This window comes from Eumetopias jubatus, unplaced genomic scaffold (assembly GCF_037043125.1).
Source record: "Eumetopias jubatus isolate StellerSeaLion01/CBP00866 unplaced genomic scaffold, mEumJub1_p1.0 scaffold_1, whole genome shotgun sequence".
In the NCBI taxonomy this organism is placed as follows: Eukaryota; Metazoa; Chordata; class Mammalia; order Carnivora; family Otariidae; genus Eumetopias; species Eumetopias jubatus.
Window position 1 is genome coordinate 16,125,355 of NW_028274807.1, and position 25,583 is coordinate 16,150,937.

Here is a 25,583-nt window from a genome sequence, read left to right on the forward strand (position 1 = left end):
CACAATGGGCAACTGAGTTGGCCTTTATATAAAAGCAATACTCTCCATCTGCAGCCTGAAAGAATTCCTTAGAACTGCCTTCCCCTTCTTTCTAGCGGCCAGTCGGTATGTCTACCTTTTCCTCCTTATTGCTTCTGCCCACCACCAACTCCATCACCCTGTCAATTACTTTGCCTCACTCAGTTCCAGGTCAGGGTCTTCAATGGCTCAGAAGACAGGAAAATTCCTCTTAGCACACCATCCTTCTTGGCTCCCTCCTAAGCTTCAAGCTCCCCTAAGCCAGTTTCTGTTACAAATTTACCCAAGATACCCAGAGTTTGAGTATTCTCCTGAAGTTAAGTGCACCTTATCTTCTACTGTTCATATAGATGGCAAAGACCCAACAATATCGTGTGTATACACCTTTGTCTCTCCTCTCAGAGCCTGTATATATATTTATATAAAAGCATAAATAAGTTTGTTTTTAATATAAGGTAGAGATGCTCACGGAAAAGTGTCTTTTTAAAGAGAAGGGCTTATTTGCAACAACGTGGATGGAACTGGAGTGTATTATGCTGAGCGAAAAAGTCAATCAGAGAAAGACATGTATCATCTGATCTCACTGATAGGAGGAATTCTTAATCTCAGGAAACAAACTGAGTGTTGCTGGAGTGGTGGGGGGTGGGAGGGATGGGGTGGCTGGATGACAGACACTGGGGAGGGTATGTGCTATGGTGAGCGCTGTGAATTGTGCAAGACTGTTGAATCACAGACCTGTACTTCTGAAACAAATAATACATTATGTTAAAAAAAAAAAAAAAAAGAAGATGATAGCCGGAAGGGAAGAATGAAGGGGAGGAAACCAGAGGGGGAGATGAACCATGAGAGACTATGGACTCTGAGAAACAAACTGAGGTTTCTGGAGGGGAGGAGGGTGGGGGGGATGGGTTAGCCTGGTGATGGGTATTAAGGAGGGCATGTTCTGCATGGAGCACTGGGTGTTATATGCAAACAATGAATCACAGAACGCTACGTCAAAAACTAATGATGTAATGTATGGTGATTAACTAAATTAATTAATTAATTAACTAATTTAATTAAATAAAAAGAAGGGCTTTTCTTGTTACTATTCCCAATCTTGAAAGAACCTTAACATCAAAAAGTCTGTGGGAATTTAAATCAGAGACAATAATTTAAGTCTACATTCTTCCCTATATTCTCAGACCAGAATCACCTGCCAGGAAGAGCCAGGAAGAATAACTCAGTGACCAAGATTTGCTATTTTCTTTAAGTTTTTGCATATCTTAAATATCATACTTCTTTAAGCATCATATCTGAGGGCGCCTGGTTGGCTCAGTCGTTAAGTGTCTGCCTTCGGCTCAGGTCATGATCCCAGAGTCCTGGGGTCAAACCCCACATCAGGCTCCCTGCTCAGCAGGAAGCCTGCTTCTCCCTCTCCCACTCCCCCTGCTTGTGTTCCCTCTCTCACGGTCTCTCTCTCTGTCAAATAAATAAATATTAAAAAAAAATCTGAGAATCACATTTTCTAAATCCATTCCTCTTATGAAAAAGTCCTAAGTATGACTAGATGAGGTACATAAATGTATAGATCAAAAAAACTGAGTGAAAATAGAAAACAAAACAAGAATATAAATTAAGTAGCAAAAGACCTTACAAAAGCACCAAAAACAAGAACATCGTTTTTAGATGACTTTTACAACAACATATGGGAATATGACCTGGAAATCTATGTTAAAACTATGTGACGAAAAATGCCACATCTTTTTTAAAACGAGATGTGGAGAATGGAGAAGGTGAGCAAATCATTACAATTTTTGCAGCTCATGGTTCATTCCCTGCTTCCATACAGGGAAAGTTGGACTTTTTTCCACTTACTCTTCCTCATATTAAAAATTATGCATTTAATCATGGATCTTTTATTATATTTACTTGGTCTAATTCCATATCTGAAATGATAAAGCTAAACATAGAGGGGAGAAGTCTGAATGGTTAGAGAAGTTTGAAGACCTTATTTACAAACTCACCAACTAAGAGGTCAGAAACAAAAGGTTTTTTACTTCCCAAGTCAACAAATCCAACTTTGATAATTCTGGGTACTACGTTTAAGACAGCCTGGAAGGGAATAAAGGAAGAAAAAAAATAAGGAACATAGGAAACCTGAGTTCAAGAACCAAAACAAGAATAACGGATCCCACTATTATACCTTCTTAACTGAAAAGTATTTAAGAAACAACGGAGTCTTTTATTTGCTTAACATATTTGGCAGCTACTTGATCCTTAATAGGATTGTTATATCTCAACTGAATTAGATGTTATAAAATATGAACTAGCAACTAGAATTGGCCCACACGAATAAAACTAATTTACTGAATACATATTTTTTATCATGCACTTGTCAGTCACTACTTTCTGTATCAACACTGAGGTATGATTTACACAGAACTGCACTATTTAAAGTACACATTTCAATGAGTTTTGACACTTGCATACTGTGCATGAAGCCAAGATCAAGATATAGAAATTTTTTAAAAAGATGTAGAAATTTCATGACTCAAAATTCCAATCTCCTTTTTGGTCTCTCCTTCCCTGTTCCCCTAGCTCCAGGTAACCAATGCTTTGTTTCATGTCACTGTAGATTAGCGTGCATTTTCTATGATTTTTATATAAATGGAATCACACATTATGTCCTCTAGCTTCAGGCTTCTTTCATTCAGCTTAATGACATTCATACTGCATACATCAGATGTTCTCTATTGCTGAATAATATTCCCTCGTATGGCTGTATGACTATTTGTGTAACCATTTAACTATTGATGGACTATTCTAACAAAGATGGACACAACTGCATTGCTTCCAGTTTGGGATTACTGTCATAAAGCTTCTGTGAACATCCAGATGGACATATACTTCATTTCTCTTGGGTAAATAAACACCTAGGGGTAGAAGAGCTGAGTGATATGGTAGGTTTATGTTTAAACTTTTCAGAAATTGCTGAAGAGTTTTCCAAAGCGATTGTATCATTTTGGACTGCTACCAGCAGTGTATAACAAGTCCAGATGCTCCACATTCTCAGCAATCCTTGGTATTCAGTCTTTTTAATCTTAGCTACCCTAAGAAATGTACCGTGGAATCCCACTGTGGTTTTAATTTGCATTTCCTGATGGCCACTGATGTTGAGCATCTTTTTATGTGCTTATTGGCCATTTGTATATCTTCTTTTGTGAAATATCTGTTCAATTTTTCTGCTCATGTTTACTGGGCTGTTTTCTTATTGAGTTGTAAAAGACAGTAGAATTTTTATTAGGATTGCAGTGACTCTATATACCCATCTGGGGAGAATCAAAATCTAAATTGAGTCTTCTCATGCACCAACATGGCAAATCTCCCCATTTACTTAGATCTTCTTTCAGCATTATTCTGGTATTTTTAGTAAAGAGGTCTTGCGTATCTTTTGTTAACTTTATTCCTAACTAGTTTATGTGGCGTTTTTTTGTAGTTACTATAAATGAGTCTGTTTGTTAAACTTCATTTTCTGGTTTTCTGCTCCTACAATGTAAACATAAAATCAGTTTTTTTAAATATTGAAATATTAACCTTGAATTCTGCAATCTTACTTATTAATTCACTTATTAGGTCTTATAGTTGCTTTGCAGATTCCTTAGGATTCTCCAGGTACATAATCATGTCATCTGCAAACAGACAGTTTTACTTCTTTCTCATCTTTACACTCACTTCTCTTTCTTCCCTTATTGCAATAACTGAATAGTGACAGTGGTGACAGCCGGCATTCTTGCCTTATTCCCTTATAAGGTAAGTTTTTGATATTTGACCAACTAAATATTATGTTAACTGTAGGTTTTCTAAGATGAGCAATTGATGGGCAGAAAAGGAGGTGTAGTAGTTACTACCCCAGTTAACTTAGGGCTCACATAAGAAATTCAAAGGGAGAAAAAGCAAAGAGTGAAAATTCCCCAAAATTCCTCAAAGAGTGAAACTCCCAAACTCAGCCTCCTCCAAGGACACGCTTCATTCCTACACCACTTTCTAAGTATTCACCCAAGACATTCTAGGATCCCCAAACCAGGGCTGTAGATAAGAAGGGCATAGAGTGGTTAACAGAGAGCACTCTCAGAACCACACAAACATTGCACCTATGTGCTCTAGAGATCACTAGAGTGGACAGCATAGAAGAGCATTTTATAGTTTGATGACAAACCCTGCCAGCTGAGCAAGGTACTTTGTATCTCTCTGACATTTCCTTTATTTTTTGGTAAAGTGGGGACAAGAATACTACTTTCTGTTAGGAGGATCAAATGAAATAATACATAATGTTTTCAGAACAGTGCCTGGCACATAATGAAGGCTCAATAATTAATTGTTAGCTATTATTTGAATCTGATGCTAGAAAGGTTTTTTTGAGTGGCATAAGGCGACACTGAAACTCTAGTTAAAGAAGCGTAATAGCGCACTACTTAGCTTTCCAAGGCCCAATATTGACACAGGTATAATAATGTGGACAATGTTAATTGGTTTCAACTTTCAGAATAGACAAATAATGGAAGACTTAAATTAGTTATAAAAAGGGATGTAGACATTATTAATCTCGACAAAATGAAAGTAAAATGAACAGTCTGGGAGATGGAATCAGAGAGAACTGAAAGGAAAACTGGTATTTCTATATGACTTATAATGTTGAATCAAAAGATACTTTAAAAAAAAAGTACTTCCTTAGATTAATGAGACCAAATTAAAAAAATAAAACAAACTTTGGGGTTGTGGAGGTGATCAAGAACAGAAATGAAATAAGAGATTATAAATACAGGTGGGTATAAATACAGGTGATGAAAGAAGCAACAAAATCAATATCCATAGTAAAAGGAAGTCAACAGACAATGTCTTAGGTTCATAAATAAACTGAAGTCTAAACATCTTAGAGATACACAGGTAACTACCAAAAAAATTAAATAGCAGAAATGGATAAAGATGAATATTATCTATGAAGCAGAATTAGGGGTGGGATGGGGTACAACAGATCGGATGGCTTCATGATAAATCTTTCTGTATTTTTTAAATCAAAAACAAATATTACTTTGACTAAGTACATAAACTTAAAAGAGATTTAAATAGTAAACAAAAATATTAAAACTTAGTTAAGTCTAAATTGTTGATAACTTGGTTGTGAGCCTTTTATTTTTTGAAGATTTTCCAAACAGAAAAGAAATCTGATAAAGAGGAAAATCAACCTTTAACTAACATTTTACATTATTTTGACAAAACTAAGAGATGGGAGGGTAAAGAAATATAGTAAGATTTCTTATTTGGGATCAATGTTATACATACAGTTTAGTATTTTATACTGACAGCGATATCAATTGATATAGATTCTTCAAAAAAAATTGAGGGTATCTTTTAAAGAAACGAACTGTTGAACTGCCAAACCCCTAGAACCTTACAAAATCTGATGAAATTTATTTTATTTCCACCAGGAAAACTACTCACATAATAAAATTTTGCATTTGCTTTTGGTAAATTGATAAATGAAACCATGAGCCAATGCTGTGAGACCAGTAAAATTGACAAATTTCTGCAGTCTCACCAAGAAAAAAAAAAATGAATACACAGCATTTGCATTATCACACAAAACATACTCTAATGGCTCTTCTCCCAATACCCTTCCATCTACAATAAAATTCTCTGCTCCCCTTCATAGAACTCCCCTAAAGAGCCATTTACATCCACACTATTTTCACTTCCCTCTCTTCCCAATTTCACTTGGGCCCACTAAAACCAGGCCTTTCCCCCTCCATTCTACGGAAACCACTGCTAACTGGCAAATTTTCAGTCTTCTTATACAGCATCTCAGCAACATTCAACAGGTTGATCATTCTCTCCCTGAAATCCTTTCTTCACTTGGCTTCCAGGAGACCATAATCCTGATTTCCCACCTTACTGGCAGCCATTTGTCAATTTTCTTTGATGGATTATCCTTCTCTTCTAAATCTCTAAATGCTGGGAAGCCCAGGGCTTAGTCCTCAGATCTTTCCTCTTCTCTGCACACATTTCCTAGATGAACTCATTCAGACCCAAAGCAAGGATAGGATCACTCATGGACTTACTCTACACTCTCTTAATTATATTTGGTCTAATCTCAACAACTCCCTTGAACCTCATACTCATCATGTACCCAAATGCATACTCAAATTACTACTTGTATATCTAACAGGCATCTCACATTTAACACATCCAAAAGAAATCTTGGCTCCCCCATCTCTAGTTAGAATGTATGTCAAAATATTAACAATGGTTACATCCAGGTAATTTGTTTCTGCATTCAAATTCTTAACTATAAATACATATTACTTTATAATCAAAAAATGAATGGATAAAGAAGATGTGGTTCATATATACAATGGAATATTACTCAGCCATCAGAAAAGATGAATATCTATCATTTACACTGACAAAGCTAGAACTGGAGGGTACTATGCTAAGTGAATTAAGACAATCAGAGAAAGACAGTTATCATATGGTTTCACTCATATGTGGAACATAAGGAATAGTGCAGAGGACAATAGAGGAAGGGAGGGAAAACTGAGGAGACAGGGAGACAAACTATATGAGACTTTTGACTCCAGGAAACAAACAGCATTGTGGAAAGGGAGGTGGGGGGGGGATGGGGTAACTCAGTGATGGGCAATAAGGAAGGCACGTGATGTGATGAGCAGTAGGTGTTATACGCAACTAATAAATCATTGAACATTATATCAAAAACTAATGATGTACCATACGTTGGCTAACTGAATTTAAATTTAAAAAAGAAAAATGTTAAAATAGACAACTATGAATGAAACGTGTTTTCATTAAAAATGCAGTTGACATTTATTTCAATGGTCTTGAAGCCTCCCAAAGAGTCAATTCCAAAGAATGCCAAATACTTTTTCCTCCTTTATAATGGATATTTCCTCCAGTCATCAGTAGCACTGGTTTGTCACTTCGTGTGAAGTTCATGAGCAACTCTACAACACAGTAGCCTCCACTGATATCTTCACAGTAATCACGAAAGAATAAAGAAAACTGTACAGGACTCTAAAATAAAGGATGATTTAATGTGGAAAAAGAGAACTCTGTTACTGGAAAATAAGGGTGAAGGGTCCATCAAGTCAGGTCTAGCTATTTAAACAAGGGCAAATGTGCATCCATTAGACTTAAGTAGGTAGCTCCTAACCTAAACCTATTTTGTCTCACAAAGACCTTAAAGGGGATAAAGAGCTAAACAAACACACAGAATTATGAAATGCAAAAGAAAAGCCAGTTTAGGTTATTTTAACACTACCAGCAGAATAATATTGGAAAGAACAGCAGTACTAGGATACAATTAGAACTTTGCCAGTATTACCAGGTGTGTGATCTGTAAGCTACCTGACTTCATGCTTCAGGTTTCCCACAAGAAAAACAGCAACACTTACTCTAAGGAGCAAATGGTTTGGTGCATTTAATAACACAGTGTTTGGCACAAGATCATTAATATTTTATCATTATTATTGCCATCAGTATGCAAATGACCAATAGAAAACTGTATTTTAAAAGGTTCTACATACCCAAGAACTAAGTTACAAGGGCACCTGGGTGGCTCAGTCGTTAAGCGTCTGCCTTCGGCTCAGGTCATGATCCCAGGGTCCTGGGATCGAGTCCCTAATCGGGCTCCCTGCTCGGCGGGAAGCCTGTTTCTCCCTCTCCCACTCTCCCTGCTTGTCTTCCCTCTCTCACTGTCTCTCTCTGTTAAAAAATAAATAAAAAAATCTTAAAAAAAAAAAAGAATTAAGTTACAAAATGCAGAGACTCCTAAATCTTGGAAAAATAAAAATTTAGTAAACCTAAGATCTCAACAAGGTAAAAAGAAAACATTAAAACTGGAAAGTTTGCCCAAGATCATTGCTAGTTGCACAGAAGCCCCCCAGCCCCGCCGTCAAGAAAACCTGCACACATGTGCCACTAAGGTCATGCATGTGATTTGAAGTGTACTATTTGGATTAGGGGGCAGAAGACCTCTCCAACCTTTAAGTTACTGACCCCCTCAGGGTTTCAGTTTCTGCATCTGTAACAGAAATGGGGGAGCGGGTCATACTGGATGAATATGTTCTTTTAATTAGAAATGCTTTAGTTCTGTGCAACTATTTATTTGCCTTTCACATAGCATGAAGAATGCTATTTAAACTTAAAGTGGCCTTATTCTTGAAGTCCGAAAATAAAAACAAATAAACTGACCACAGGACCACTTTCCTTCCTACTAGGGGAATGTGTGTGTGTAGAGAGAGCGAGATGCTCCTGTAATTCAAGAGTTTGGTTTCCAAAGAATCCTGCCCATCCAAGCAGGCATTCTATTGAATCAACCATTCTATTCAAGCTAGCCTCACCACTCAGGAGAGCCACAGATATCAAAGGTGGACATGCCCTGCAGATTGAGAGAGAGAGGGATTCTCTTGGTATAATTTATTATCTTTTCCTGAAAATATTATGAAATGACAGAGAACTTTAGAACTGTTAGAGTACTGAAAGAAATATATTCCTTCATAGGTTTTTTTTTTGTGCAAAATGGGCATTTTAAAATTTTTAAATATTTTTCAACATAAAATATTTACTTAATCTGACTGTAAAGGTTAAGACTTGCTCATGGCAGGAAATATAATAAGATAAAGGGGGGGGAAGTCACCTAAAATTCCAAATCCAAAGACAACCACATTTTCTTTTTCTACTCAGAAGTGTCTGTGTGTAGAGATGGTTTAAGTAGTAGGCAAGGATGATACTACTGATCACCCAACACCATTCACCACCTCCTTTTCTAACCAAACCCTGACGGCATTCACAAATCTACTTTCTACCTGAGGCCCTGTGTTTCTGGGGAAGCAGATTCCAGTCCCAATTAAGATGAATGATGACCCATTTAAGCTAATCACAATGGTCTTCTCATTTTCCTTGATATTGACTCATTTAGGTATGGTAAGCCCATGAACAGAGAGGAGAGGGTCAGGATGGCATTTATCATGAGGCTTTTGAGAAAGGTTTTACTTAAGAGACATCCCAGGAAAAAAAAAAAAAAAAAAGGTCCTCTTCCAAGGAACTTAGTCACTGACTTATGACACTTGAACTTGTAGCAGCCATCTTGCAACCATAAAAGGAACAAGCCAATAACAAAGGACACATCCCGCATCTTCAACCTTTTCCCACTGACATTTTTTTACATACATATATACACAAACACACACCCTTCCTGACCCAGCTTCACCCTACTAAAATCCCTCTTCTCTACTCTTCTTCAATGCTAAGCTTCTCAGAAGAGATGTCAAAACAAGCTGTTTCCTCTGCTCAACTATGCATTCATCACTGACACTCCTAAGGCCTTCCTGATTTCCTAAAACTTCAGTTTCTTACATTCTGTGGTTCCCAGGCACATTTTACATGTTGCTATTACAGCAAGTAACATACGCTATAGCAATGGTTTGTTTATTAGACAGTACCTTGTAAAAAGTTCTATACTGCCAATATCTACAGAAGTTCCTGGCATTTAAAGGCATAAATATTTGTTTCATAAATCAAATGTAAACCCAATACCTAACACAAAGGCATACCACAAATGTTGAAATGAATTTACCAACCCTACTATCTATACACACCGAAAGCTGATTATGTGTTCGTGTTTAAGTTTGGGGAGAGGAGCAGAATGCACAGGAAGATAAGAGACCAAAGCACCTTGAAACTGAAAAACACAATTATGCTTTACTCTCCGGAGATAAGACAGCTGCTCAAATTTAACTCAGTGGAGGGACAGGGCAAGGGCCTGAGAAGCAAAGGCAGGGAATGCTAGTCTGAGTTCTTCTGCCACGGTGTGCACTGCCACCAACCTGCTCCAGGGAGGAAAAGATGTCCCAGCTCTCCTGGGCTGGGGAAGAGACAACAAACAAGGCCAATGACAACAGACATGCCAGGAGAGGCCAAACACATTTTTTAAAAACCCAAAGAAATGTATCTAGAGTTTGAACAGGAAGTGTGACAGTCCCTTACCACAAAGAGACCATTAAATAGGCCAAGTTATAGTAGCTACAGACTCATCCCTATCTATCATTTCCTTTGATTTCTCTGGATAAAGGCTGGGAATGAAAGCATGTAACCCTATGCGGCTGGGCAAAATGCTTTTCTACTTCAAAAGTCTTTTACTAACATGGAAAAAATGATTTAAGAAGTCAATGGATATTTTTCTTCTCCTTCTAATTAAGGGATAAATCCTATCCGTAGGAGAACGCTGAGCCATGCTGGAAATACTCCTCAGAAAAATAGAGTCAATAAGGAAACGTTAGGTTCTTTGAAAATGAAAAGTGTCTTGGGCCAAGACTTGATAACCACTTTACATTGTTGAAAAATAATATTTAAGTGCAAAATATACACTAATAAAATTACTGATCCTACTGAAAACTAGTTACTCCAAAATGACAACCTAATAATTATAACTTCATAAATTTATTCAAAGACTAATAAATCTTTTATAGACATGTTTTATAACAAACTCTCTGATGGATAATTTCCTTCACTGATTTAGCTGACTTCCAAAAGATGCTGGCACACTTTAAAGGAGGAATAAGGCATTAGGCATATGAAGATACCAGTAAATGGGAAGTTGAGTGGGGTGCATATCCCCATTTCTTCAACAGGACCCTAAGAGTTCACCTCTTAGGCCAAAAACACTTCCCCCTTGGAATCCTGAAAGCAGACAAGTCAGTAAAAAGATCAATGGGGAAAAAAGGCAACAGAGAGGGGCAAAACATTGCCCTCACCAAACTATTTAGTCTATTACCATGCAGGTAGTATATTGTGGATGTCCAGGCTACAAAGGGGGATGGGGAAATGGAGTATAACTGTCCACTACAACTCTGACCCAATCTAAGAAATAGCAAAAAAAGTGGAAATACCTTCATCAGATAGAAGCTGGGAATAATAACTTTATTACAAAAATATTCTTTTGAATGAGTTTCCTAAGACATTAAGAAAAGTATTTTTTAAAAGAACATGATTTACATACAGGTTCAACTGCATTAAGGTAACATTTTCTAAATTGTGCCAGCACTGAGAAAGGAACCGGCAGCCTGCCAACTTCACAGCATGCCCACTGTGCTCCTACAACAGTCATTAACAACCAAGATCCTGGCAACTCCTATTTCTTCCTTATGTTTGCTTTGGGGCAATTTTTATTACCCTATTAATATTCTCTAAACTGTCCCTGATCCTAAATAGAACAAAGTATCTGTTCTAGAGGAGTGAGGATATGAAGGAAAAGTATTAGGTACATAGGAGGTCTAACATCTGGACAATCCAAATTACATTTTGCTCAATTCAATTTTAAGTCAATTACAAGGTGAAAAAGAAGTCACAAGACAAATTTTCTTTCTATCTCAGGAGATGAACTAAAAGAATGACTTAAATCTAGCTGCTTCCCCAATACTCATACCAATAATGAAAACAGCAGAATTTTAAATGATCAAAAGTTTCAACTTACACATTTAATATAACTTAAGAGGTACAGCAAATAATGTTCTCTCCTTCACTCTTTCAAAAATTCCCAAGTTTGAAAACCACAGAAGCAAAATGAATCCATACCATACCACCAGTGCAGCAACCAAAAGTTTGCAGAACACACACAGCCAAGGCACATTCAATGTTCCATGGGAGATAAAACAGAAGATATGTATCTTCATCATCAAGAAACTCACACTCTGGAGAGCCTGGCTGGCTCAGTCGGAAGAGCACGTGACTCTTGATTTCACGTTGTGAGTTCGAGCCCCACGTTGGGTGTTGAGATTACATACATACATAAATACATAAATAAATTAAAAGAAACTCACACTCCAGCCTAAAGGATGGTCAGAATGTTTGACACAACCTTTCTGAATGACCTACAGGTACAAGAAGCTATATGATAAACATATCCATTGTTTACTATGGCTAATTTTCTATCTTGGCGTAGGCATGTCATTTAAAGAAAATATAATACTTAGAAGTAACTGGCAGGTATATTTACCTTCCAAATGTTCCCCAAAAACTGCTTGGGGGTGAGAACTAAGAAATGAGTCTGCCCTGATATTAATAAGCAAGGATGGAGTGAACAGGTTACTAAACCTGCCAGACCAGAGTCCTCAACTATCACATACAGAATAGACTAGATGCAGAATGGAAAGTGTTTTTTTTTCTTCAAAAGCCAATTCCAATTAACTGGTGATGAGCACCTCCAGGCATTTGCTGAGATGGTTAGATCCTTTTAGTAAAAAGCCATATTCTGTGTTCCTTGCCCTCAGAAGTTGGGTGTTTGAGTTGCTCTTACTAACATGAGAATGTTCACTGGAGTTGTTTTTCCAGTAGCAGCAACGTGTTGCACACCCACATGCTCTCTTCAGTCTTCTTTGTGATCAATGGTTGCAATTCAGTTCAAAGAAGCTGCAAAATGTGGCTGTGTAACTGAGCACTTCCCTGATTGTGAACAGAGAGTAACATCTAACATGTGTTAATGTTTAAGATGGAGCCAACACTTAACACATACTAATGCATTTAATGTCCAAATAGTCTCTAGGATATACATTCTATCATCATCATCCCCATTTTGCAGATGAGAAAAGGAGGCACACCTAGGTGAAGCGACTTGCCCAAGGCTTTAAAGTGGGTAATAGGGCCACAACTTGACCAAAGGCAGTCTGGCTCCAGATCTCCCACTCTGAACCACTCTGCTGACTGCTTCTCTGTCAGCTACACATTGACCAAACCTCCAACTTCAGTTCTGTTAATGCTATCCACAGAGTAAGCCAGAAGTCCAGGTTTCATGGTGGTATAAGTCTATGTTTTATCTGCAATTCTGAAATGCTTACTCTCTTCAAGGGGCCTGGATTCTGGTAAAGAGTGCTCAATTTACCCATACCTTGGGCTTTGGTAGATTATTGGGGATATTTTTTTAAATCGAAAATTTCCTAAGTCATGTATTCCACCACATAAAGTACACCCTCCATTTAACAGAACCCTCATGAAATGCAAGTTTTCAGGTAAAAGCAATGTTCCCATTAACAGAGCATTAGTCAGAAAATTGGAAGAAGCTGATTTCTAAAACATAAGTCTTGGAGACATCTATACTGTGAAGAGAATTTCTGACAACTAGTCACTTTACAGAACTTTGCAATCATTATTCTAAACATCATTTCTCACAATACAGGAGTGTAGAAGGCATATGGCCTATGAGATTTAACTGAATCTTAGCATACTTAGAAGTTGATTTTCTACATACACACATTCTTCTAAGGGGGGAAATTCCACTTCCCAAGTGATTGGCTGAATATGTAGTCTTTATTAATCCTTACTAAAGCAGATGTAAACTTGCCCCCCCCCACAAAAAAATGACTTCAAGGAGTAACAGAACAAAATAACTTTTAAAAGAATTTGTTATATACAAGTCATACTCCAATGTGTAAATTATCTTCAGGTGCTCCCAGTGCACCCTTTTCCATATTACTACACTTCAGATCATATACATTAAACAAACCAACCACCTGGCTTGTCTCCAAATTCAAAATATATGGTATCATATGTAAAGAGCAGCTCTATTTTTTAATTTCCATTCCTGATACCAACAATGTAAAAAATTTACATTCAAGCTTCAAATCTTTAAAGTACGGCATAAAAAGAATAGAACTACATATGCAATAAAAATTAAATGAATATTAAGAACATTTTGAAAGAATGCTAGCTCTTAAGAGGAAATCAGAAGTTTAAAAAAATACTCCAGTTGCTGAAAAAATGTTACTGGCTGTGGTTTACAAATTCTTTATGTTCCCCAACAGGAAAAGAGGAGCAGGTACCCACATTATATAACATGTATGTACTACTATTATCTGTATCTTGAAGCTTTCTTATTTTACATAAAATTAAAATTTTAAAACCAAAGTTTTAATATTTTCTTCCAAATGAATCATCTGGCACCCCACCTCAGAGACACTAATACCTATAAAAAAATTCATGATTTTTAATCTCCTATAGTCCCAAACTTAAAGGAACAAAATTAACCCTTTTCCATTTATAAATTGTTTTAAGTGAATTACCATCAGTAAGAATTAGTCATTCTTTGACCACAGGCAAGGGCCAGTCCCCACCCCCCCACTTCCACATTTTCCATTCCTAACTTTGTTAACAATAGGGGCTGGCGGGTGAGCTTGGGTCATTTTTAAAGCAAGAAGTAGTGATCTAAGATGTAAATACACTCTAGCACCATAATTAAGAGAATGAAACATATATATACACATATGGTTTACCTTTCATCAGCTCTTTCTAGACTTGACCCAATGTGACCTGCCAATTCTCCTTACCCTTTTCTCTGCCATCAGAAACTACTACTGTATGCATGAAAAGCCAAAGGCCATGAAAACCAAGAGGAAGTCTCCCGTGTTCTCATAAAGAAGTTTTTATGAAGGACAAATTAAGTTCACTTTTTGAAATGTATAAACCACATAACAACAAAACCACAAGAGGGAAACAAAAAACTAAGTACAGTAAAGGTAGTAAATATTTTTATGACAATCCTGTTATTACATTACAACTAGCTGTAAATTTCTTCCTCAGTTTTAGCTCTCTCCAGCACAAATTTATTCTCAGGCAGTGGGTCATGAGGCCACTCTGTGTTTAAACACAACCTCAGCACCACTTGGCCACTTCCTAAGACTGCTCTTGGACTTCATCCACTCATTACCTGTATCAAAACAGACAACCCTTCAGCCCTCTTGAGCTCTCCTTGGCCTTTTATGGTGGAGGCATGTGATAAGCATATCTGCACCAGCTGTTCTTAATTACCTCTCAGGCTGGCTGAATGACTCAGCAACCCAACTTTTTTAAGGAGTCATCCTACCTTGTTATCCAATCAACATATTGAACAATGGTAAACCACTAGACCCAGCCGTGTTAAACAATAACACACCATGCGATGCAGTCACTAAACCAAAGCCATCCCACTCCAAGCTGACTCACCAAGAGTCCTTTTCTCCCCAACTTCTTTAGCCAAAGACAGAAGTGGCAAGTGCCTTCAAGCCCAACCCAGCCCAGCCCTTGCACCACTACCCAAGACCAGGAAGAAGCCAGCCTACCTCTTCCCATTTCTCTGCTTGACCATGTGAAGAGCTCAAGTGCTCTGTCACCAACACGTCCAGTGTCCCCCCCCGCCCCACAATCTTTCTGGACTGCTCTAAATGCAAAGCCTCCGGATATAAAGACCGTTAAAGTATACGAACAAAGCCCCAGTAGTGGCATCCACCATGGGTAACAGTCCCAACACTGATACAGTTCTCCAAATAGATAAGCATCCCTACAAAACAGCCTTTGTTCCTTCAAGCATCGCATAGTAGCTTGTTTTTCCCCACACACGTCTTCCACAATTACTACTACACTATACCTTAATCAGCCCAAGTTTAACGCAGAAGGCTCACTGCACAAAGGCATTCCGCACAATGCTACTCAGTGACATAAAACCGCCGCGCAAGAATGAGAAAGCAATGGCACTCGTGTTCCATTAGACAAGCACAAAGCTGGTCTCTCGGTAATCAGCACCCACCCTCACCACACTGTGGGAGTCTTAGTTACAACGTGTGGGCAGAACTCCAACAAAGGGAGCTCTGGGATGTCCGGTCCTCCAAACCAATCTTGGCTCAACCCAGCCCCGCAAGGTGGCATTTCTGCTCCAGCCACGACCTCGGCCATTCTTAACGTGACTCCACGCGCCGCAGACACCCAGGCCAGGCTGACCGGAGGCAAGCAGCTCGCGGGACGCGGCGGCTGTCGAGAGTGGTAGGAGGACAATACGGAGCCCGGGCCGGCCGCGCGGGCGGTGCTGATGTGTCACAGTCCGGGCGGGCCGCGGCTGGGAGGGCCGGGCTCGGACCCGGGCGACTGAGAGGCGGAGGCGGGCGGAGTGGGCGCCCAGCGGCCCCGGACGCTTCCCCGCCCCCTGCCCCAACGCGCCCACCGCGCCCGCCCCGGGGGAAAGCGCAGCGCCGGCCGGTAAACAACAGCGCCGGCCGCGCACTAGCAGCACGGGGCGCAGGCAGGTCGCCCCTTCCGGCGGCCGAGGCCACTTCCAGGAAGAGGGGCCGCCGCCGCCCCCAGCCCAGAAGGCCGCCGCCCGCCTCCCCGCCTACCCGGACCTGCCCGCGGGCGGCCCCTCACAGGCGGGCAGCCCAGACCGCGCGCCGCCGCGCGGACCCTCCCGGGAAGGACGCGAGGAACGCCGAGCCACTCACCAGAGCCGAGGCGCGGCGCGGCCCGACTGACGGCAGCGAGCGAGCCCGGCGGGCGGCGCGGGCAGCGGTCAGGTGACTCACTCCCTCCCCGCGGCCGGCCGCCCCCTTCCCTCCCCTCCCCTCCCCTCCCCTCCCCTCCCTCCCCGCTCTTCCCCTCCCTCTCCCCCTCCCCTCCGCCGCCGCGGCGGTTGCCACCAGCTCCCCGCGCCGAAACCCCGCCTGCCGGAGGCACCGCCCCTTGAGCCGCCCCGCAAGGCCCCGCCTGCCCCGCGGCCCTAAGCCCCGCCCCCACCGGAGACCCCGCCCTCACTCGAGGCCTCAGACGGCGGGCTGGGGCCGGCCTGGATCCCGGTGGCCGTAGCGGCTGCAGGGGCTGCCCTCGCCCGAGGCCCACGGGAGAGGTCGTGAGCGGGGACCGCGCGGGCCCAGAGCAGACCTCCGGGGGGCGGCGGCGGCAGGGTCCGCGCACAGCTCCCCTTTTCGAGCACAGCCGGCCGCCTGAATGGAAAGGCCACCGAGGACCACCTCCTCCTCCTTCCCAAGTGTGGGCAGAAAGGAAAAGGCTGACAGCCTCCTGGCCCCAAGTGTTGCCAGGACGCTCGGAATTGAGCGAAACTGCCCAGAGCCCAGAGTCCGCGGACAACAGGAGGTCCCTTCCCAGATCCCTCCCCTGCCATCCCTTAAGGGTGGCTGGGCGCCCAGGTTCGCAAGGTGGTATTTGAGCTTGATGGTAAGATGTATCGAGTGCATGCAGGATTTTGTGGAAAGCATCTGGCAGCCCTACTTCTTCTGTCTGACAAAGAAAATAAGGGTGTCCGGCTAACAGGTGTTCCCCTTTAGGCTGTGGCTGCCAGGAAACTTGGAGCCAGGTTCAGCGCCCAGTGGTGTCAGCCGGCTCAGCTCGAGCCCTGGTCGGGCTTTCCTCCTCCGAAGCTTATTCCAGTTGTCAGTTTTAAAATTATGTTCCCAAGCCATTTAGCACCTCTGGAGTGCAAAGCACTGTCTCTGCGAAAAGATACACACGTGGCAAAGCCCAAGCTTATCAATCTAGAGAGAAAACTGAGACTGTGCCAGCCAACCTGATTCGAGTTCGGATGGTCTGTGTGAAGGGATTTTGCTGTCGGCTTTGAGTTCAAGTGGAGAGAGAGAGGCGATGGAGAGAAATTGGTGGCTGGACAGCCGCAGCACCAGGGTGTGTGGACTCATTCTTGAACACAGGAAGACAGCCCTGGAGCTCCCAGGGCAAAAAAACGATAAATAAGTCGTTAAAAAAAGATAATAAAGTCAGGTATTATCACTAACATGACTGCATGTGTACTTACAGGTTAGGGACAGTTGAGTTTTATCCAGAATACATGAGAAAGTGACAAGTGAAGTGATTCACTATGACTTCAAATCAGGGCAGGAGGCAACATTGCATTGGGTCTTAACTGGGAAGAATGGGGCTCTGCAGTATACAACATGCTCTTAGTCCACAGGTAGGAGGCAGATGGCATTCCAGACTGCCAGAGTTCACGTGTATTTGGGGTACAAATATACGCTGAGAAATGAGAAAAGAACACGAGGCATGAAAGGATTTGGGTTATTCCACATGCGAGAGTTTTTAAGGCTTAACTCTCCTTCCACCCTAAGCCAATGAAATTATATTCATCTTTCCTCCCACACTTTTACAGTTTCTTCTAGATGAAGAACAGATCCTCCCCTTTGGGAGGAACTCTTCTTTAGATGATGGTGGTGATATTTTCTAGCACAACCTCTGATATGCTTCATTATTTGGAAAGTTACAAATGTGTTGAGGAGACCAAGACAGCTAAGAATGACTCTCCAGTTTTAGTGTGAGAATCTCCGGGGTGCTTGTTAAAAATACAAATTCCTGGGCCCTGCCCCAAAGATTCTGATTTCATAGGTCTAATTAGTACCCAAGGATCTGCATTTTTAATAGTGACACAGGTGGTCTTCAAACCACACTTGAGAAGTACTGAGTTAGAACTTATGGTGTGTAGTAGGGACAGGGTAAAAATTAAATTAGAGAATAAATAAAACCAAGTCAGAATGGGCCTCATACACTGTTCCTAGAGTTTGGCCTTTATGCCATGGGCTGAAGGGAGTATGTAGAGGTCTCTAAGTCATTTGCTTCTTTTTAGAAGCTAATTCCAGAGAACCTCATTCACTCGATTTCTGTTGCTTTAGCTCCTTTTGTCTTTAAAAATTCATGTGCTATCCAGTCAACAAAATTTGGGGGCGGGTCAAAAAATCGGCTTTAATCTGTGTGTGATTACCAAGATAAATAAACATCGGTCTCACCAACTTGAAAAACTGCCAGTTGACACTTCTTCCCTCCAAAGGGATTGTGATTGAAACCATACCTCCCCTGACCCTGGTTGGGAGATTTTCGTGGAAAATGAACATATTTTATTAGAAAACAATGAGGACATCCTGGAGCAGCATGGATGAGCATGCCCTAGTGTTTAACTGACATTTGAAACAAAGGGGAAGGGGATTTAACCTCCAGCTTGAGATGTGCACAGAGTCTGAGATCAAAACAACAAAAAAAAAGCAGATAAAGGAGAAAAAAGAAGACAGTATTGGAGAAGAGCTCAATGAGACAAGGGCCAAACTGGTGAAAGTGGTGCTGCCCAGACACCAGATTTAATGACAACTGAAGTGGTTCAATGGAGAATCCCAGCATGGAAAAACTCTTGTGCCTCCAAAAACCAAATGGACGCCGGAGTGGACTAACGATGGCTGTGAAATTTGTGTCACCCTCCTCGTCAAGAAGGGGAGTTTCTTTTTCATCCCCTAAATTTGTAAGAATAATCACAACCCCAGTGATTAGGGCTTAGAGGGAAGTTCAGATCGATAAAGCAAAATACATAGAAGAGACTTTCATTTTAAGCCTGTGTCAAGCTCCCTGATCTGACACTTAAAATTTCCCACAATTACAAACTGATGGTGCCCCATATTTCCCTCACTCCATGGGATATATTTATATAATGAAGTAGAGAAAATGTTATTCTCTCAGAAGGTCATGCTGGACATTGTACTTATTATGTAATTAATAAATAAATGAATGAATGAATAAATAAAATTACTGAAGTTACTAAATGTTTGATGCAAGTGCCTTCCTGTGGAGCCAGTGACATTTGTGCTTGTTGCTGAGTCAGAAACAGCACATACAGAGCCTTCAGCCAAGGTCACATGTCTGCAAAGAACAGAGAAAAATCCAGCCTGATGGCTTTGTTATATGTATTTGTTGATGTTGACATCAAGGATTATATAGCCTGCAGCTCTTGATCTTTTGTCTTTAAAATTCATGCAAGTATTAAATTCTACTCCATAATATATTTGTTTTAATAAAAATGTCCTCAAAATTATGTATATATAATATATATAAATGTACTATATATATATTTAGTAAAAGTGATACAGTCGGTAGAGGGGCTATATTTTAACTCACCTCTGGCCTATACCATTTTATTCACCTAGAGCAGTGGTCTCAACAGAGGCCAATTTTGCCACCCAGGAAATATCGATGTTGATAAGGAGGGGTGGGGATGCTACCGGTATCTAGTGGAGAGAGGTCAGAGATGCTGTTAAACATCCTATAGTACACAAGACAGTCCCCATGGATTAAAAAACTTTGTGAATAAGCACACTTTATTCCCCATTCCCAACAAAGAATTCTCTGGCCCCAAGTGTCAGTAATGCTGAGATTCAGAAGCCCTGAGCTAGATGTACTCGTGCTCCAATACAAGAAATGTGTATATATCCTTGATAAAGATGAGCTACTGAATTTTCTGTAGCTTCCTAACAGCCAGGCAAAAAAGGAAACCTGATCAGTCAGGACTGAACTAAATGGGGGTTGGGCTGAAGTGACCACAGTGAGAGAAAGAAGTACTGAAGGCCTAGGGAAGAGAAAATGAACCCAGGCTGTGAGGACCCTGCCCACCCCCTACACCACCCCACTACCCCCATCACAACAACCTGTTCCCCCAGACTGGGCTGCTGTAGGTAGGAAGCACTTTGGAAATGGGGTAGAATGATGGCTGAACTCTGAGATTTAAAAGCTATAAAAGGAGACCTATTGGATCAGAGGACAGATGGGCATATTGCCACAAAGAGATAGAACTGTCACTTGGGGTCGCTGGATTTTCACTATTGGCCACTCCAGACTCCCTCTCTAGCCTTCTCCACCCTGCTGGGTGCTGCAGGATGAAGATCTCTAGGCACAAAAACCATGGGTTCCCCTGCTCCCTCGCTTCTGGTTGTATTTGGATAATGGGAGACATCAACAGGAACATAGCTGTTTCTCTGCCAGGCAATAGGTTGGCTGTAGCCATATTCCTCTACCGAAGACCTCAGTTCTTGTCAGGCAACCTTCACCTAGAGCTATAGCCAAAGCAGCATCATTCTAGGAGTGAGTGTTATACCTCCCCACTTTGGTGAGAGCCCCAGGGTGCACCCCTGTCCCTTGGCAGGTTACCTGTCCTCACTCTTGTATGTGGTCCCATATGTTTCTTGCCAGTTTCCTGACTGATTCACCAGGCCAAGACTTGGGGGTAGCTAGAATGAATATATGAACATATCAGGAGAGTCAAAAAGGGGAATTCCTCAAAATGTGAAGCCAAGAAAAGGGAGAACCAGAGGCATAAACACAGGCACACATCCCTTGTGCTGGCCAGGGAGGGAGGGTGCATTGGCCAAGGATACAGTATTTTCTTCCTGAGTACGTATTCCTGAGTACATCGGGAGGAGAGGAGCCTTAGGCTACTGTGGTTTGGTTCCACTAGATTAGCCATCAAGGTCACCCTACTCACATCCCTCTTTGGTTTCCTTCTAATGATTTAGCTTCACATACATTTGCCTGAGATTGTTTGGTTGGCGAACATTTGGTACACTTGCTGGCAACATTTTCATCGTGAACTAATAAATTATCTTTGTGATCTTCTTCCTGCCTCTACAGCTTTGGGTGAGTGTGCATCCGAAAGACAGACTGACACCAGTTATCAGCAGCTCAGGTTCCTGCATCTGCAAGTTCAGAATGTGGGAAGTTTCACAAGGCAAAGCCCAACGTGGCTTGGTCCAGGTGCTAGTTACTTCACAGAACACTCTGTATGTTCATCATTGGTGACTTCGGGACTGACCTTTAGACCAGGGACACTTTAGTCCCATTCACTTCCCTTTTCCTAAATCCTTTTGGCAGATGTTGCTAGTTGTCTCCCCAATCCCCCTTCTTCCTTTCTAACATGATTCTAAGTGTGCTCAAAAACACTTAAAAACACCACTCCATTAGCCATGTGACCTAGCTCTGTTCAACCAGATATAAGCAAACATGCACTTTATGGAACTTCCAGGAAAGCTCTTACTTTCCTGATAACAGAAGAGCAAATCAGCGGGAATGCACTTTTACCCTCTGCCCTCCCCATCAAAAGACTGGAGGTGGAGCTCTTTTCTTTCAACCTTGAGGATGAAAACCACAGGCTAAGGCTAGCCGAGCAGGAAGCTAAAAGGAGCTAAAAGGAAGCTCCGATCCTTGATGGCTGCCCTGAGCAGCTGACCAGCCCTGGTTGTGGGGTTCACTTTCTAATCGTCCAAGAGAAAGAAAACCCTATTTGGTTAAGCTTCAGGAGTTCAGTTTCTATTACATGAAGCCAAATGCAGTCTCAACTGATACACCTTCTTCATCTCAAGGCTTTGACAGTTCCCCCCCCCATATCGTTCTCTTTAAACGCATGCGCTGAGAACCTCTGCAGGCATGCATCCTAGGTTATGTGGGAATAAATGGATTGTTATGAGCATACGCAACCTGCACACATGACCTTGGAAGCTAGCAAATGAATGGCAATCAGTAGCAGCATAATAGTGTTGAGAGTAGAAGGGCAAAAAAATAGATCTTATTTATGAAATTATGAAGACTAATATTATTGACTTCAGGATTGCCATCTCCTCCTAGATATAACTAGGTCACAAATAAGAAAACAGAGATGCAGAGAAGCTAGTAAAAATACTCTGATAAAATTCCAGGAAATGGCTCTTTGAAACATCAGACAGCTGCCAAATGGGGGGGGGGGAAGGAAGTTAAACTCTTTCAAAACAATTTCATGGATTTAAGCTCTGCAAAAACACTGGGAGGGCATAAGAAATTACATGGAATTATTCTGATCATTTAAATTCTTCCTCTGTTATTATGCATTTTATAACTGAATAACTAATCCAAAATCTGCATCATAATTAATAGATTACATGAATTGAAAGAGGCAAATCCACTTAAAGCAGCCAAATAAAGAAATATATGTTAAATCCATGTCTACTCAGTGAAGCAATAGGGATGAAGAGATGTTGAATCCCATTTAGTAAAAAGAAATATCCTCTTTGTACTAATAATTTGAAAATTTTGCCTAAATAAAAGGTGGCTTTAGAATTAATATTAAGCTTAGAATTCTAAAAACATCAATTTAAATTGATTGGAACACTAGAAAATTGCCTCCTGGCTAAATAAGATTTCCAGAAGAAATACCATCGGGAATGTTTGTTTGTTTTTTGTTTTTTGTTTTTTTTTTAATATCCCTCAGGATAAACAAGAAAAGGAAACCGAGGGCATATCTCTAATTAGCTACATGTGCCCCTTGGGTTTCTGAAAACAAGCTCAAACACAATTTGATTCTTTGTCCTTAGCAATGAGAAGTCAAGCATAAAGCCATTTGTACAAGCACCACATGATGTGCCATAGAAAGGAACAAAAATAATCATAGACATTTCCATCAGTCTGTCTATTTAATAGACAAAAGTCCATGTTTCTGTTACAAGATCCAGACAAATCAGGCTTTGCCTTTCTTCTCTACTTGGTGCCTGAAATCCCTTCAAGATTAATTTGGGGGGATGAAAGTTTTGCATGTTCATCAGTTCTCTGTTAAAATTAAAGTTCTTTCAAAGGGCAAATACATTAAACTATATTCAAGGACAATCACAATCACTCTAGAGAGAAGAAGTGTATAAAAATACTCACGGCAGATAGGGTCCAAATATGTTTTGTTGGGAAAATGGAAGAGAGTATCTAGAATAGCAAGCTATACCTGAGAACAATGAAGTCTTTTAAGACTTTAAGGGTCTTAAGATGGGGCTGGGGAGGGCAATAGAAGGGCAGGGACTGCTAAGCAGTGGGACACCAACAGAGACTAATTTGGAATTATTCTAAGAGCTAGCACAGCTTTTGGAAAGTGTTATCTATTCATTAAGATTTTTATTAAAAACCCATCTTTAAGTATGATATTGAAAATAAGATCCTCACTGGAATGCCTGGGTGGCTCAGTCCGTTAAGCCTCTGACTGCGGCTCAGGTCATGATCTCCTGGTCCTGGGAGATCAGGGGACCACTACCTGAGGCTCTGCACTCAGTAGGGAGTCTATGCCCGCCCCTCCCCACTCCTACTCACACATGCACACTCTCTATCTCTCTCTCTCAAATAAATAAAATTAAAAAAAAAAATAAGATCCTCAGAAATTATAAACTCATCGGTATTAGTAGAAAAATAAAGACAGCAAATATAAAAGTACAAGCAGCGGGAGAGATTCAGACACAACTATCATAACCATGGTCAATTTGCTAAACATGTGTGCATTTAATACTTGATAATTTACGAACCATTTTCACAGATTTTGTTTCATTTGATGCACTACGCTCTAAGGTAGATAAAACACATTATCCCATTTTTTAGATGAGGAAGCTGAATTTTGGGTCCGAAAGCTGGCAAAGATTGCACACATGGCTCCTTGGACTCCTTAACCAAAAGTCCTTTCCTCTACCTGAAACAGTTTCCCTGAGGATCCCACAAATAAAGATAAATAAACCTGAATCCATGGATCTCAATATTGTCTGATCACATTGAATTATATGCATGTTGAAGGCTTTACATCACACAATGTGCAGTGATACCCTTTATTTTTTATTAAGTATGATTTTTGATACTTAATCACAAATTGCTACAAAATTGGTCTGTCAACTCTCTCTTGCAGTATGATTTGTAGGTGATTTTTTTTTAATCACTTTTACCTGTAATGGTCAAACATGGCAAAATCTTGGCCTCTCTGGAGTCCTGCTGGTAGGGGCTATGGGACAAGCCAGGGATGGCCTAGATTAGAAGCTGCTATCTGAATCACCAGGTCCAGAGACTAAGTGTTTCTATTAGTCTTGAGTACTTATTAGCCAATTCAGGTTGACAGGGAGTCATTGATAAGACAGTGGATGGAACACAAATTAACATAGACTGCTTTGGGAGGGAATTTTGTCCTCTTGGAGAGGCATTTCAGCATAGTGGGGACAAGAATGGGCTCTAGAGCCAGACTATTTGAATCCCAGTTCTACTACTTTACCATTTTGGCTTGTTTCTTCAACCATAAATGGGGGTTATGGTAATATGCATTACTAGCATAGTTGTAAACATTACATGAGTTAATATACAGACAATATTTAGAACAACACATAGTATAAGTTATATAAGTATTAGCTTTATTATTATGGAAACCAAGAATATTTTAGACAGGTAGCTAGATTAAAAGCAATGGAAAAGCAGAGATAGGTCCTGCCCAGCCCCAACTTGCTGATTCTGAGAAGGGAATAGAGAGCATGAAGAAGAAGTTTTGCACTTAATGTCATGGGAATACTAATCATTTATCAGTGTGAAACTACCCAAAAACTCTTTACCCTAATTTAAATTTAAATTTAAATCTTAGTTATTAACTAGCATAATGCTAGGTTTCAGAAGAGAGAATGTATGTGTGCTTTGAGATGAGCATCTTCTAAAGTGAAAGAAAACCATGGGAACAGCTTGACAGGGAGTAACTTGGGGTATAATGGACAATGTCAGTGATCCACTCTGGCCCTTCAGACCCCTTTGACCAAACATTTCTGTGCCCCTCTCTAGCTTTCATGTGCTTTTGCTCCCCATAACTAGTGCCTGAAGCCCTTCTCTAGAAGGCTTCGTTAGGTCTACTCATCCAGAAATGTCTGTGAATCGACCTGCCCCAGGTGGTAGTTAGTTGATGGGCATAGAAGTATAAAAGCCAACTCCCTTGCTATTCTTCAAGTTCCCCCGTGGGATCACACTGAGCCTACCTTCTATAGAGCCTTGTTTGGTTCCCCCCACCCTTCCCTATCCTTCTTCCTCCGTTTCCTTCCTGGCTTCTCCAAGGAAGACATAGTAAATAATAAGTAAATCATGTGTACATGAAACCTTGTCTCAAAGTCTACTTCTGGGGAGCCTGACCTAAGACAGAA

General features: G+C 40.8%; 1 protein-coding gene across 3 annotated transcripts in view; it reads right to left on the minus strand.

Moving 5' to 3' along the window:
- BACH1 (BTB domain and CNC homolog 1) overlaps window positions 1-16,407 on the minus strand; it is a 42,423-nt gene extending 26,016 nt beyond the window's left edge. The window contains exon 1 of one of the 3 annotated variants that reach the window (XM_028116429.2): window positions 16,311-16,407. The gene's annotated coding sequence lies outside the window, so the exon portion shown is untranslated. Of the gene's footprint in view, window positions 1-2,024; window positions 2,187-15,045; window positions 15,066-16,310 lie in introns of those variants that run through there. The other 2 variants (XM_088024110.1, XM_088024106.1) reach the window with 2 other exon arrangements.
- Between the last annotated feature and the right edge of the window lie 9,176 nt (window positions 16,408-25,583).